This window comes from Rattus norvegicus, chromosome 20, assembly GCF_036323735.1.
Source record: "Rattus norvegicus strain BN/NHsdMcwi chromosome 20, GRCr8, whole genome shotgun sequence".
Classification (NCBI taxonomy): domain Eukaryota; kingdom Metazoa; phylum Chordata; class Mammalia; order Rodentia; family Muridae; genus Rattus; species Rattus norvegicus.
Window position 1 is genome coordinate 23315460 of NC_086038.1, and position 14308 is coordinate 23329767.

At 37.4% G+C, this 14308-nt stretch overlaps 1 long non-coding RNA gene across 1 annotated transcript in view; it reads right to left on the reverse strand.

Annotated features, from left to right (window-relative positions):
• Positions 1-841: 841 nt before the first annotated feature.
• Positions 842-14308, reverse strand: part of LOC102552717 (uncharacterized) — a 78655-nt gene continuing 65188 nt past the window's right edge. The window contains exon 4 of the long non-coding RNA XR_362201.5: positions 842-2264. This is a non-coding gene — a long non-coding RNA (uncharacterized LOC102552717). The remainder of the gene's footprint in view (positions 2265-14308) is intronic.

Consider the following 14308-nt stretch of genomic DNA (forward strand, 5'->3'; position numbering starts at 1 on the left):
CAAAAGAAGTTCTGTCAACTTTTGTCTCACTGGCATTAACAAATTTAGTTTCTGTACTTTCCCACAGAGAAATGACTTTCAGTGAGTTATGAAATGAAAATATAACAATAAGAGATAATGCAGCATTTAAGTATGTCTTGAGAAAATGCATGTTCTTCCTTTCACCTCTGCGGTGTGGTCTGTGATTATTATATCACTGGGCACTAATCAGATCCATTTGTTCAACACTGTCAGCTAGGGTCAACATATGTCAACCAGCAAAGAGAGGTAATCGTGCTCTATCCAGGTAGTGGGAAGTTAATGTATAGCTATTATTTTTCATAAAACATTTAGACAAAGACAGAAGTTCTTCGAAAGGTATAAAGTCATAGAGTTCACTTCCAAGTTATATATTTAAAATTAAGGACTGTCTCTTGCCTTTGAAATTATCAGTAATTATTTGCATCACCTTGAACTCAGATAAAAATATACCAGCAGTCTCCAGGAACATTGGACAAGAATTTGGAAAATGGAAGCAGTAACTTACACAATAATATTTTAATGGTTTATGTGGCTGAGCAATGTTTTCCCTCAGAACAATGGCCTGGGAATCTGTGCCTCAGACATTGTTTATAATCACAAGATGGTTTAGGTTTTTTTTTTAACCAAATAATTCTTTTGTTTATTTTTCTTTCTTGTTGTTTATTTGTTTTTAATTACTTTATGTTAATTTTTTGCCTTTCCAGTTTTCTTTTTCGTCTTTAAATTATTGTGTATTTTATATATTTGCATTTCAAATTTTCTCCCCTTTCCCACTTTCCCCTCTAGAGACCCCCTATTCCATCTCCCCCTCCCCCTGCTTCTATGAGGGTGCTCTCCTACCTAGCCACCCACTCCTACCTCACTGCCCTTGCATTCCCCTACACTGGGGAATCAAGTCTTCACAGACCAAGGGTCTCTCAAGGGTTCTTCAGAACCTGGGTAACTGGGATAAATTGTGTGTACCTGTGTGTTCTGTCATGACAAAAATAATCTCCTCCTACATTTTGTTTATAAATAGAAAACGTTTATAGAACACCCGTGTGGTCTGTAGGATTCTATAGTTTGACCACAAATCTGGTCCTTTCAAATCAAGTTTCCTGCATGTATAAGAAGTTGATCATGTAGCACATGTAAAGTCTTAGCCTGATGATAAAAAAATTAACAAACAATGGTTCTATTTTAATATTTCCTGTGCTTCATGTTGTCATGAACTATTGGCCATAGCACAAGATCAACAACTGCACAAGAGTCACTACGTATGACATGCCTGTGGACATAATTCTCTCAATGAAAGAACAAAGATTGAGTCAGCATGTAATGTAACACTGAGCATGAGCTATCCATGTGGATGCTGGAAACAGAACTCATATCCTAACTATAAGCCATCTCTCCAGCCAAGCAAATTAATTCTGTTTTTTTCTTTATAAGAACGACATTTAACTGGAGCTTGCTTAAATTTTATTTTTTTACTTTTTAAAAAAAGATTTGTTTATTTTATGTATATGAGTACACTGTCACTGTCTTCAGACACACCAGAAGAGGCCATCAGATATTACAGATGGTTGTGAGCCACCATGTAGTTGTGGGAATTGAACTCAGGACCTCTGGAAGAGCATTCATCAACCTTAATCAACGAGCCATCTTCCCAGCCCACAAATTAACATTCTTAAAGAGGTACAACTTAGGTAATTTTTCTGTGTGTTCCTTAATAAATAGTTTACTCTTTTAAAGTTGTCTGCTTTAAACATTTAATTCAGCCTTAACAAATTTGATGAAAAACAGGTTTATATTTTGAATGTTTATTTTTCAATATTTATTACAAAAATTCTTATAATTAAAACATCGAATAAATGTATTTGTCCTGAATCTAAAGGTACTTTGAATTTTGTGAAGGCTAATTTATACTTTAAAGGAGTTCTTTTAGTTTTATTCATGCTTCTGTATCTCTTTGTGTATATGTGCACATGTGTGCAAGTGTCTGTGAAGGCCAAAAGAGGGCATGAGATCCTTGGGAGCTGGAGATAAAGATAATTATGAGCTCCCGGACATGGGTGCCAGGAACCAAACTTTATGCCTTAGCAAGTCAACAAGCAAGCATTCCTAACCACTGGGCCATCTCTCCAGCCCCGAAAGTGATGTTACTTACAGAAACAGGGAATGAGAAGAATCTGAAACCTTGCTTGTCTTTCTTTAGTAGTGAAGGGAAGAGTCTGAATGAGAGGACCATGTTCCATGAATGAATGCTATAAATAAATGAATAAATAAATAAATAAATAAATATGTACTATTTCACATTTTTGTGGAAATTATTTTGAAATAATGGAAGAGTTAGTGCGCTCAGTTTATATACGCTCTTTTTCCCTGGGACAGGCTCCCAGCTTGCACTTGAAGTTGTAAGTATAATCTTTAAAGCACATATCTCTGAGTTCAGCATGGCAGGGTAGATGAATGGATTCCATTACTGTCTTCGAAGGAAATGGCGTTAAATTCTCTTTTCATTTGCCTCAAAAATGAAGCCCTAAGCAAGTTTTGCAAATGGCAAGAGTAATAACATTTCAGCTCTGAACCCAGGACTCCTAATGTTAATGTTCTAATTCATTATAGCAACTCCTTCATTGAAGTCGTTTTCTAAATGGTCTCTAGGCCAAGTTGCTTAGCGTAAGAAAAAAAATTTAGGTTTTGGTTACTTTTATTACTTTCTCTTTTTATTATTCTTATGCCATAAAAATCACTCAATATTTTTCTGTGTAGTTTTTTCAAAGTTTATGAAAATCTTTCTGTTCTATTGTGATCAAAGATTTATTTTTGATAGTGAAATAAAAGTGTCCCTCAGCTGAGAAAATTCACAGCGGAGCATTCTGTCACCAAGAGAAAGAGGGGTTACATTTAAATGCTCCAGAAAAAGATAAGTGAACGTTGACTGAAAGATGTTTCATTTTGTTATGTATTGTCAGCAGTGTGTACATCCATGTTGCCATGGAAAACAAAGGGAAGAGGATAGAAATGGGCTGGTGAGATGACAGAGAGGCTAGGGACTTGAATTAGATCCCCAGGACAGGAGAAACCTGGCTCCCATAAGTAGTCCACCAGCCATGAACACGTATAGCAATAAACGAATATAACAATTTTTAATGTGTAAAAATAATGAAGAGAAAAAAGGTGACAGCCTTCTTTAACCCAGCTAAGCTTCGACAGATGGACAGACAGAAAGTCTGCACTCACTCACTTCCTACTCCTACTCAGGTTCTTGCCACCTTACAGAGAAGCAGGATATTTTTAATAGATACTAATTATGAAGACAATTAGAAGCAGACAAGTAATTCATGATAGGCTACACTCCTTCCACCCATCGGTATCTTCATCTTCTTGTTCCAATTAAATACCTACTTTCTTGTTAGATTTTTATTTCTAACTTCGCTTATTATGCTTTCCCTTTTAACTGATTTTCCTTTTTAAGAATTTCATACATGAGTACTGCATTCTCATGCTGAGGCAGCCACTTTGCTACAACAGTTTGCCCTGCTTCTTAAAGATTACAAATGGAGGCTCAGATTCTTATTTCAAATCTTCTGATTTCTATATGTTTTTCAAATCTAATTGAATCGTAAAAAGTGCCTCGGTCTATGTATGCTTTCTCTTCTATTTTCTTTACATTTATAACACTTTGTGTGTATATCTGTACATATCTGCGTGTGTGTGTGTGTGTGTGTGTGTGTGTGTGTGTGTGTATGCAGGGATTGAGGGCACACATGCTGTGTAAATGCCAACAGAATCCAGAGAGAGTTTCAGATGCTCTAGAGATAAGTTTAGGGACACTTGTTAGCCGCCTGATTAGGACGCTGGTGACCGAATCACAATCCTTTGAAAGAGCAATGAGTGTTCTTACCACTGACCTATTTCTTCAGCTTCTCTCATAACATATTAACAAGTAGAGCCAAAGAAGCAATTGGAGATCAGGAAATCTAAGAAAGTTGCCCGGAAGCTCTACAGAGAAAAAAGTAGGTCGGCAGTGGTTCTTACCCAAATTCTGAAGATAGTTGTCCCACTTTGCCCATTAAGCCATTGCCATCCAGTAATAATTCCTGATTTTCTTTGAGAAATCTAAGCTCGGCTTTCATTGTTGCGCTTTCCCTTCGCTACAGGTGTTTCCCCTTCATGCTCAATAGCGATTTCAATTAACCTGTCAGGATACATTTCACACTCCCCAAACCTGGCATGTTGAAAGCCAGCACAGAACGCCTTTTGTTAGACGTTCAGAGAACTCGCAATGAACACACAAATACTTTCTTCCACACATGATTTTGATCCGAAAATGAACAGCACTATGAAAATCTTTGGCTGTTCAAAAGGGAATCAAAGATTTGGTTAATTTTATGTCGATTCGAGACTGGGTTTCAATAGGTGCCAAAAGTAAAAGGCATGAAAGTTTTGCTTCGCAAGCTCTTCAAGGAATGAGTTATGAGTGACCTCTTGAAAGGGCCCCCAGTCATCACTTTCAGAGGCTTTAATGGTTGTACTGGATCTAAATCATAGCTTGCATGAGCAGGGATACTTGCTAGCTTTATTAAGACCCGAGTCAGCACTGTTCACAGCTGAGCAAGATCAGTTTATTTGGTGGCTCCCACCCAACTGGAAAAGGGTTGCAGCTCGCACCGTGACGATGATAAACCATCTCCCTTTTGGCCTGATAGAGAAGCTACTTTGAACAGCTTCCATTGTCCTTCCTCTGCTTCTAGATTTAAACGAATTCCCGAGGAACGTGATTCATACTACAAACTAAAATGTTCTTGTAATTATTTTAAAATGATAATACAATTTTCAGATAAAGGCAGTTGGTAGATAGAACAGCGTATAACGGAAGTTACTTTAAATACTCCCATTTGGGGTTAAAGTCCAAATGCCTAATTGGTGGGTTCCAGTTTTGTGCTTGGAAAGAGTAGGGATGAGGCAGATTAAAATCAAAATTGCCTTAAATATTTTTGCTATCCTTAATAGCTATATTTATATGACCTAACATTGTTTTGACTATCAGATAATCTTAGCTAACCACTAAGATCCATGCCAGATATTTCTCCACTTGCCTCCACTGTTTTTGCTAAATGCATTGATTACATATTTCCTCTGCTTTCAAATTTTCATATAAAACACTCCATAATGAAACATGCCATTGAAGGTAAAAGGTTCTGTGTCTATAGTTTGGGCTTAAGAGAGACCCTAATATGGATTGTTCTTTTCATAAGAGATTTATTATAAGAGAGATTAACACTACAGACAGACCGGCAAAAAGCAGCACACAGGCACTCTGAGGAGAGATCAGACCTAAATGGCAGAGTGGGTGTTAGTTCTTATAGGTTTCAGACGAAAGTGGTAGGAGTGAGACTGAACGTTTTTCTTATTAACCTTTTTGGGTATGCTTAGGCACAACCAATGAGTGCTCAAAAGAGTGCCAAGTCATCAATTAATGTGTCCCATGGTGGTCACTGCTGAAGGTCCTTGAGTCAGTGAAATCAGGTATCTAGAGAAACAAGTTACTTTACTTCTAGATTCTAAATACTGAAGTTTATCAAATTGCCACTGACCACTCAAAGGGAGGAGTTTCACAAGGTGACCTATGATATGAAATGAGAAACCTGTGACCTTGTGCTGGGGTCAGTCATACTTAGGGCAGAATAAAACCACCTCGCAGAACATACTCTTCCATTGAGAATGAGAGTTGTGTTTGGCAGTCACAAGCCCAAACATCTATTCTAAAGTTAAGAACAACTGCATATGGTATAGAATCACTTCTCCAGGCAGGATAGTATTAGAGTAAAAGAGCTACCATTGGAGGCCACAGTTCAGAACAGAGGACAACTGAATGTCTATATTACGCTCAAGGATTAGCATTTATTATTCAGACACAGTAGTGCAAAAGCAAAAACAGGAGAGGTAGAAATTCAGATCTAAAAATACATCCTACTGCTAATTTTTTAAGATTTTCTTTTAATCCTGGGTAACTAAAAGTTATTTGAAGCAGTTTTATAAAACAAACAAAGCACAAACAGACAAAATAGAAACAATCAAAATAAACATTCAGAAGCAGTGCTTCCTCCTAAAAGATCCATGTTTCATTAACTATTTAGTCTTCTGCTTTTACTTTTCCAAGTGTGATAGAAAATATATAGTTCATATATTATATGATACCATATAGAGTTAGTGAGTAAATAATTGTGCACAAGATAATTATTCCATCAAGTGTTATTTAGTATCAATATAGGTGATGGTTTGTTTTATAAATATTTTCTATATGTATAAAAATATTTTTAAACATGGCGATGATTTTGTTGTCCTTAAGGGATACATTATTCTTCAAAGTGTAGAAATGTAACATAAATGGGTATTCTATGGATGCAGATAAAATAATGTAAGAGAAGTGGGTGAGTTACAGAAAAGATACATTTGATAAAAAATTTGATTGAATGGCACCATGTTTCAAATACTTTTTAGGAAGGAAAAGATTCCGACTACTACTCCATGGTACTTGAGTATGGAACATATTTGAACAATTAATTATGTAAGATTTGTACTATCTTTCATCCATTACGGTATCATTTCATATAAAAAGAAAGCTTTGGCTAAATATCATGGACTGACATAGACAACATCTCCTAAGGTAAGTCTATTGCTTGCTGAGCTAAATGTATATCTCCAGTGTACAAACTACTTGGCAGAAATTTTCAAGGCAAGTACAATGGGAAAGCTACTGATCATTCTTTTGTATTATGTTTCTCAAAGCTCTCTTTATCTGATTTGAATTCTTATTATTGAGCACAAGTTACTTTCCTACTATATATTATATTACTTTTCATCTAAAATTGAAATCCCCAAGTCCATAAAATTAAAAACGCAAGGAATTTCACACTTTTTTTATAAGATGACACATTTAATTTCATATGTGGCAATTTTCTGAATTACTTAAATGAATAAAAACATTCTTTACCACTTGCTTAAATTATATGAGACATTTTTTCAAAATGACATTTATGAGCAGCACTTTCTAAATCTATGAAATCTGTTAAAACTCAAACTCACTTTCACTTTGGGATGAAATAGTTTAATATTTATTTCAACTGCTTAAATTTCTTAAAATTTCTTATAATGATAACAAGGCTATGTATGATAATTATATAAGTTTATTCTGTCCTCTTAAATTAACATTTAGTTTTAAAACCTGAGGAAATTATCTTATGTGATATAACAACTTAAATTCATGACCATAGTTACCAGTAGATGAATATACGCCGATACAAGGATTAAGAAAGTTGATGAAGATTTTCTTACTATCCCAAAAACTGAAACTTGTCTATGCTTTTGTCTCTACTCTCCCATTGAGATGATGTGATTTTAGAGTTGTAGTTTCGTTTGTACATGCCTAGTCCAAAATCATTCTTCTTTTAGGTGAGCTTTATGACTTTTGACAAATCTCAGCCTGGGTGATAGCTCTCGAGCTAGAGTTACCAAAAACCATCAGAAACATGGTAGAGACCAAAAGTGCAGACTGGTTTCAGCTTTGAAAAGAGTAAGAAAGTTTTCATCGACATTTTTAATCTATATATTTTTAAAGAATCTAGGTAATGGGTTAAAATCTGTATGTCTTTATGATTTAAGACACGGGTGATTCCAAATATACCCAAATTGAGAGTAAAGTTGTCCATGTCAGGTGTACTAGCTGGTCTATTTCTGGGAACCCAAATGAGAGATAGACGGATGGTTACCATGGAGTAAAGGACAATGGTAGGTATCTACAAGAGCTGTTCCCATGAAAGACCCTTTCTTTATTCCCATTCTTAACCTACCCTCCTTCCTCATTGTCTCCATTTGCCTTCCATAAGTCTATGAAATTAAGAAGGTGGAGATAGCCTGAAAGTGGTCAGAATCTACAGTTAGTAAACAAATATTAGTGTGAATAGCTACAATATCATGAGGTGGAAAAGAGGTAGCAGTTCTCAGCTGTCCAAAGTAGAGAAGTTAATTGACTTTGGTTAACATATTCCTGAGCTCTAAGTCTGAGGTGATAGACAACTCTTTCATTAAGAGTGTTACTCTGAGGGGTTGGGGATTTAGCTCAGTGGTAGAGCGCTTGCCTAGCAAGCGGAAGGCCCTGGGTTCGGTCCCCAGCTCCGAAAAAAAGAAAAAAGAAAAAAAAAAGAGTGTTACTCTGAGATTTCACCTCATACCAGTGAGAATGGCTAAGATCAAAAACTCAGGTGACAGCAAATGCTGGCGAGGATATGGAAAAAGAGGAACACTCGTCCATTGTTGGTGGAATTGCAGACTGGTACAACCATTATGGAAATCAGTCTGGAGGTTCCTCAGAATATTGTGACCTGAGGACCCAGTTATACCTCTCTTGGGCATATAGCCACAAGATGCCTCAACATATAACAAAGACACGTGCTCTACTATGTTCATAGCAGCCTTATTTATAATAGCCAGAAGCTGGAAAGAACCCAGATGCCCTTCAACAGAGCAATGGATATAGAAAATGTGGTACATCTACACAATGGAATATTACTCAGCTATCAAAAACAATGACTTTATGAAATTCATAGGCAAATGGATGGAACTGGAAAATATCATCCTGAGTGAGGTAACCCAATCACAGAAAAACACACATGGTATGCACTCATTGATAAGTGGATATTAGCCCAAATGCTTGAATTATCCTAGATGCACAGAACACATGAAACTCAAGAAGGATGACCAAAATGCGAATGCTTCACTCCTTCTTTAAAAGGGGAACAAGAACACCCTTGGCAGGGAATAGGGAGGCAAAGTTTAGAACAGAGGCAGAAGGAACATCCATTCAGAGCCTGTCCCACATGTGGCCCATATACAGCTACCAAACTAGATAAGATGGATGAAGCAAAGAAGTGCAGGCCGACAGGAACCAGATGTAGATCACTCCTGAGAGACACAGCCAGAATACAGCAAATACATAGGTGAATGCCAGCAGCAAACCACTGAACTGAGAACGGGAACCCTGTTGAAAGGAATCAGAGAAAGGACTGGAAGAGCTTGAAGGGGCTCGAGACCCCATATGAACAACAATGCCAACCAACCAGAGCTTCCAGGGACTAAACCACTACCCAAAGACTATACATGGACTGACCCTGGGCTCCAACCTCATAGGTAGCAATGAATAGCCTAGTAAGGGCACCAGTGGAAGGGGAAGCCCTTGGTCCTGCCAAGACTGAACACTTAGTAAACGTGATTGTTGGGGGGAGGGTGGTAATTGGGGGAGGATTCGGAGGGGAATCCCATATACAAGGGGAGTGGGAAGGGTTAGGGGGATGTTGGCCTGGAAACTGGGAAGGGGAATAACAATCTCTATGTAAATAAGAAATACTCAAGTTAATAAAGATTTAAAAAAAAAGAGAAAGAGAGAGTGTTACTATGACTTTTGGCTCTCCCTTTTTCTCCCCTCTAACTCTTCTGTTCCAATACAGAGGTCATGGTAGATTGTGGCTTTAAGGTAAAGCCTTAAAGAGACCTAGAAATGACATAACAGTTCATTATTACACCAAATCCTTCAAAGACTTCTTTATACCTTAGAAGGTATAAAGGTGCTAGAAGGTACTCCAAGATTTGGGACATATGAAATGCAATTTGGACTCAACAGAAATCAGACTTTTAGCACAACTATTTTAGTCTAGGTAACCAGAACTCAAAATTGCATTCCATAGGGTCACCTAAGTGAAATCAAATGAAATATGGGTTCTTAGTTCAAAGGAGATTTGCAGGAATGTTGACCATTTGACCATTAGTTTTAAGTCCTTCACTGAGATACTTGGCCTAGGTGTTGCCTGTGTTGGTTATGTTTTTTTTTTTTTGAAACAGTATCTGACATATTAAGGCTGCCTTCAAATTCACAGGATAATCAAGAATAAACTTACCTCTTATCCCTTCTGTTTTTATCATTCAAGCATGGAGATAAATGGTGTATGCCACTATCCCTTGCTTAAAAGGTATTTTAATACAGAAACTCATATATGAAGGGCTTTCCCTTTAGAGCTATAATTTGGAAAAAGAAGCTTAAAAGAATGCATGCATGAAGATGGGAAGGAATTTTCACATTTTTGTAGACTAAAAGAAAGCCAGCCTCCCATGTATTTAGCATAGATTGGGAAGAGGAGCTGAGCCAAGCCCACCTCCAGTGTGAGGCATTGTTCAATGGTTTCCTACATTGCTAAACAAAGAGAACTTAGTCTGGTTCTCAACAATGCTCCTGTGCAAATGAATGGCAAATCTTTTTTTCTTCCACTTTTTTTTTACCTACAGAAAGAGTATAATATAGGCACTTTTAATTCTCCCCCCAAAAAAGGCTGCTATAGAAATGATGGATGAGAAAGGAGTAACAGTGGCCTCATGGTGCTTAGACAAAAAGGGGACATTTCCAAAGGATGGAGAGCTGGACCTAAAGCCAACAAAGAAGTGACTGGAAATTATACCACACAGTAAAACTAAGACAGAGATTATGGGAATTATGTTTTATTAATTATATTTTCTCAAAGCCCATAATTAAAAGTTAGCTTCACAGCCATTCTAGATTCCTTTGTTGTGAGTTCTCTGTTTAGCTCTACATCCCATTTGTAATTGGGTTACTTGGCTTTTCAGGGGTTAGCTTCTTGAGTTCTTTATATATTTTGGAAATGAGCCCTTTATCAGATGTGGGGTTAGTGAAGATTTGTTTGCATTCTGTAGGTTGCTGATTTGTCCCATTGAATGTGTCTTTTGCCTTACAGAAGCTTTTCAGTTTCATGATGTCCCATTTATCAGTTGTAGGTCTAAGAGCCTGAGCCATTGGTGTTCTCTTTAGGAAATTTCCTCCTGTGCCAATGAGTTTGAGGCTCTTTCCCATTTTCTCTTCTAACTGATTCAGTGTATCTGGTTTTATATTGAGCTCCGTGATCCACTTGGACTTGAGATTTGTACGAGGTAATAAATATGGATCTATTTTTATTTTTCTACATACAGACTGCCAGTTACGCCAGCACCATTTATTGAAGATACTTTCTTTATTCCACTTTATGGTTTTGACTTCTTTGTTGAAGATCAGGTGACCATAGGTATATGGACTTATTTCTGGGTTTTCAATTCTATTCAACTGATTGACCTGTCTGTCTCTATACCAATACCATGCATTCAGGGATGGTGATTCTGCTACCAGTTCTTTTGTTAAGAATTATTTTTACTATCTTGTGTCTTGTTTTTTCCATATGAAATTGAGAATTGCTCTTTCCACATCTATGAGAACCTGTGTTAGAATTCTGATGGAGATTGTGTCAAATCTGTAGATTTTTTGGTAGGATGGCCATTTTTTAGTATGTTAATTCTACAAATCTAAGAAGCAGTTTTAAAAAAAAGTTCAAAGTCCTTAGTCATCAGGGAAATGCAAATCAAAACAACTCTGAGATTCTATCTTATACCAATCAGAATGGCTAAGATCAAAATTATGGGATGGATCCCCTGATGGGACAGCATCTGGATGGCCTTTCCTTCAGTCTCTCTCCATACTTTGTCCCCAGATTTTCTTTAGACAGGAGCCATTCTGGGTTGAAAGCTCAGAGATGAGTGGATGGCCCCATTCTACAACCTGGGGCTTTACCTAACCTCTAGATTTGGTCTCTACAGGTTCTCCCTCCCCTCTGTTGGGCATTTCAGCTAATCTCATCCCCTTCGGGTCCTGAGAGCCTCTTGCTTTCCTACCATCTGGTACTTGCTGGTGGCTACACCAAGTTCCCCATCTCCTATTGATACACGCCTCTGTTCAAATTCCTGACCCTCTGTATATCATCCCTGTCTCCTCCCATACCTGGTCCCTCCCCCTTTTCCCATCATCCTCCTCTTTTCCTCCCAAGTCCCTTCCACCCTCTACCTCCCATGAATATTTTGTTCCCCCTTCTAAGAAGGACTAAGGCATCCACAGTTTGGTCTTCCTTGCTCTTGAGGTTCATGCAGTCTGTGGATCGTATCTTTGGTAATTTGAGCTTTGGGGCTAATATCCACTTATCAGTGAGCACATGCCTTGTGTTTTCTTCTGTGACTGGGTTACCTCACTCAGGATGATATTTTCTAGTTCCATCCCTTTGGTTAATAATTTCGTGAAGTCATTGTTTTTAATAGCTCAGTAGTACTCCATTATGTAAATGTGCCACATTTTCTGTATCCATTCCTCTGTTGAAGAACACATGGTGTCTTTCCAGCTTCTGGCTATTATAAATAAGGCTACTATGAACATGTGTCCTTGCTGTATGTTGGAGCATCTTTTTGTATATGCCCAGCAGTAGCATAGCTGGGTCCTTAGGTTGTATTATGTCTAATTTTCTGAGGAACCGTCAGACTGATTCCCAGAGTGGTTGTACCAGTTTGCAATCCCACCAACATTTTTGGCTTATCAATCTTTGTAATGAATATGGCTGACCTTCCCCCTCCTTCTTTTGCTTTTCCTTCCCTCCCCCTACTTCTTCTATATCCTCCTCCTCTCATTACATTTATATATAGTAGATATAGTTTAGGTCTTAAAGAAACCTTACAAATGGCTAATTGAGATGTCTATTAATTATATAAAAGTGGATGCTGGCCACTAATCTCTCTCATCACCAATACCTGTTACAGGGTTCTGACTCATCATATATTATATAAAATATGTGATGTTGTATATGTTATATATGTAAGTTTTATACATAGTGTATAATTATTTTGTATTATATAATTACATATAATAATATATATCTGTACTCTTACAACTATTAAATTTGTGTGAAACAAAACTGGCGATGTACTTCCTTTTTATAAGGAAGGCTATGAATTATGAAAACTTCATTTTTTAGTCTAACATTAAATATCTTTAATTATATATATTTTTTAATTTAGTAGCATTTATATTGTGCTTGTTAGGAGCTTTTGAGACAGTTGAAAATTTACCCTTTGCTAACATGATATTTTTGTGCCCACAAGCTAATTTTAATAATTTTGTTTCCTTGTCTTTAATGTGAATATGAAAAGATTGATATTTCAGAAGACCTGAAACATCTGTACCACAGCTATAATTCATAAATAATATGCAATAGTCCATTTTGTGAACATGATGTAAAAAGCTAGTTATTAATATTATATACATTAAATGTCACAGGCATTAAATCTCCCTATGTCCTAAAGTGAAGCTTCTTGCTCATAAATACAGCATAGGAAAGTGTGAGCTATGATTTTGCCTTAGATATTTACACAATACATTTAACTGCAATAAGTCTGTGCCTTCTCTTGGGTCAAGTCACACTTTCCCTTTGAAAGATTCCTAAATGGTAATCATAATTCTCTTTTTCTGCTAATATCTGGCATCTGATTCCACCAAGGGGACATCTTCAAAGAATCTTCTAGTGACTTAATCAGTGCCTGTTAGGAGCTTAGCACCAGTCAACATAAATGGCACCTTCTACACAAATGACATTAAAAAATATGTGAAATGTCACTGTATTCTAAACTATAATTAATTGTCAAAATGGACAGAGAATATCATCCATGGGCATGTATACGTTTTTCATGAAGAAAGAAATAGGACAGAAAAATTGGCAAACTATTTCAACTTTTCTTCTGTGGATTTTATTTAATTAAAGGATTCTTGTTTTGAGGTTTTTATTTGTGTGTGTGTGTGTGTGTGTGTGTGTATATGTGCGCGCGCGCATGCGCGTGTGCGCCTGCACATCTATCCATATCTGTCTGTGACTCTGTGTGCCTTACATGTGTGAGTGCTCATAGCAATAAAGTGGAGGGCATTGGATAGCCCAGTGGTTCTTTCATGCCGAGGTGGATTCTGGGAGCTGAACTCTGAACCCCTCTGGAAGTGCTCTTTTTTTTTTTTTTTATTAACTTGAGTATTTCTTATATACATTTCGAGTGTTATTCCCTTTCCCGGTTTCCGGGCAAACATCCCCCTCCCCCCTCCCCTTCCTTATGGGTGTTCCCCTCCCAACCCTCCCCCCGTTGCCTCCCTCCACCCATAGACTAGTTCACTGGGGGTTCAGTCTTAGCAGGACCCAGGGCTTCCCCTTCCACTGGTGCTCTTACTAGGATATTCATTGCTACCTATGGGGTCAGAGTCCAGGGTCAGTCCATGTATAGTCTTTAAGTAGTGGCTTAGTCCCTGGAAACTCTGGTTGCTTGGCATTGTTGTACTTTTGGGGTCTCGAGCCCCTTCAAGCTCTTCCAGTTCTTTTTCTGATTCCTTCAATAGGGGACCTATTCTCAG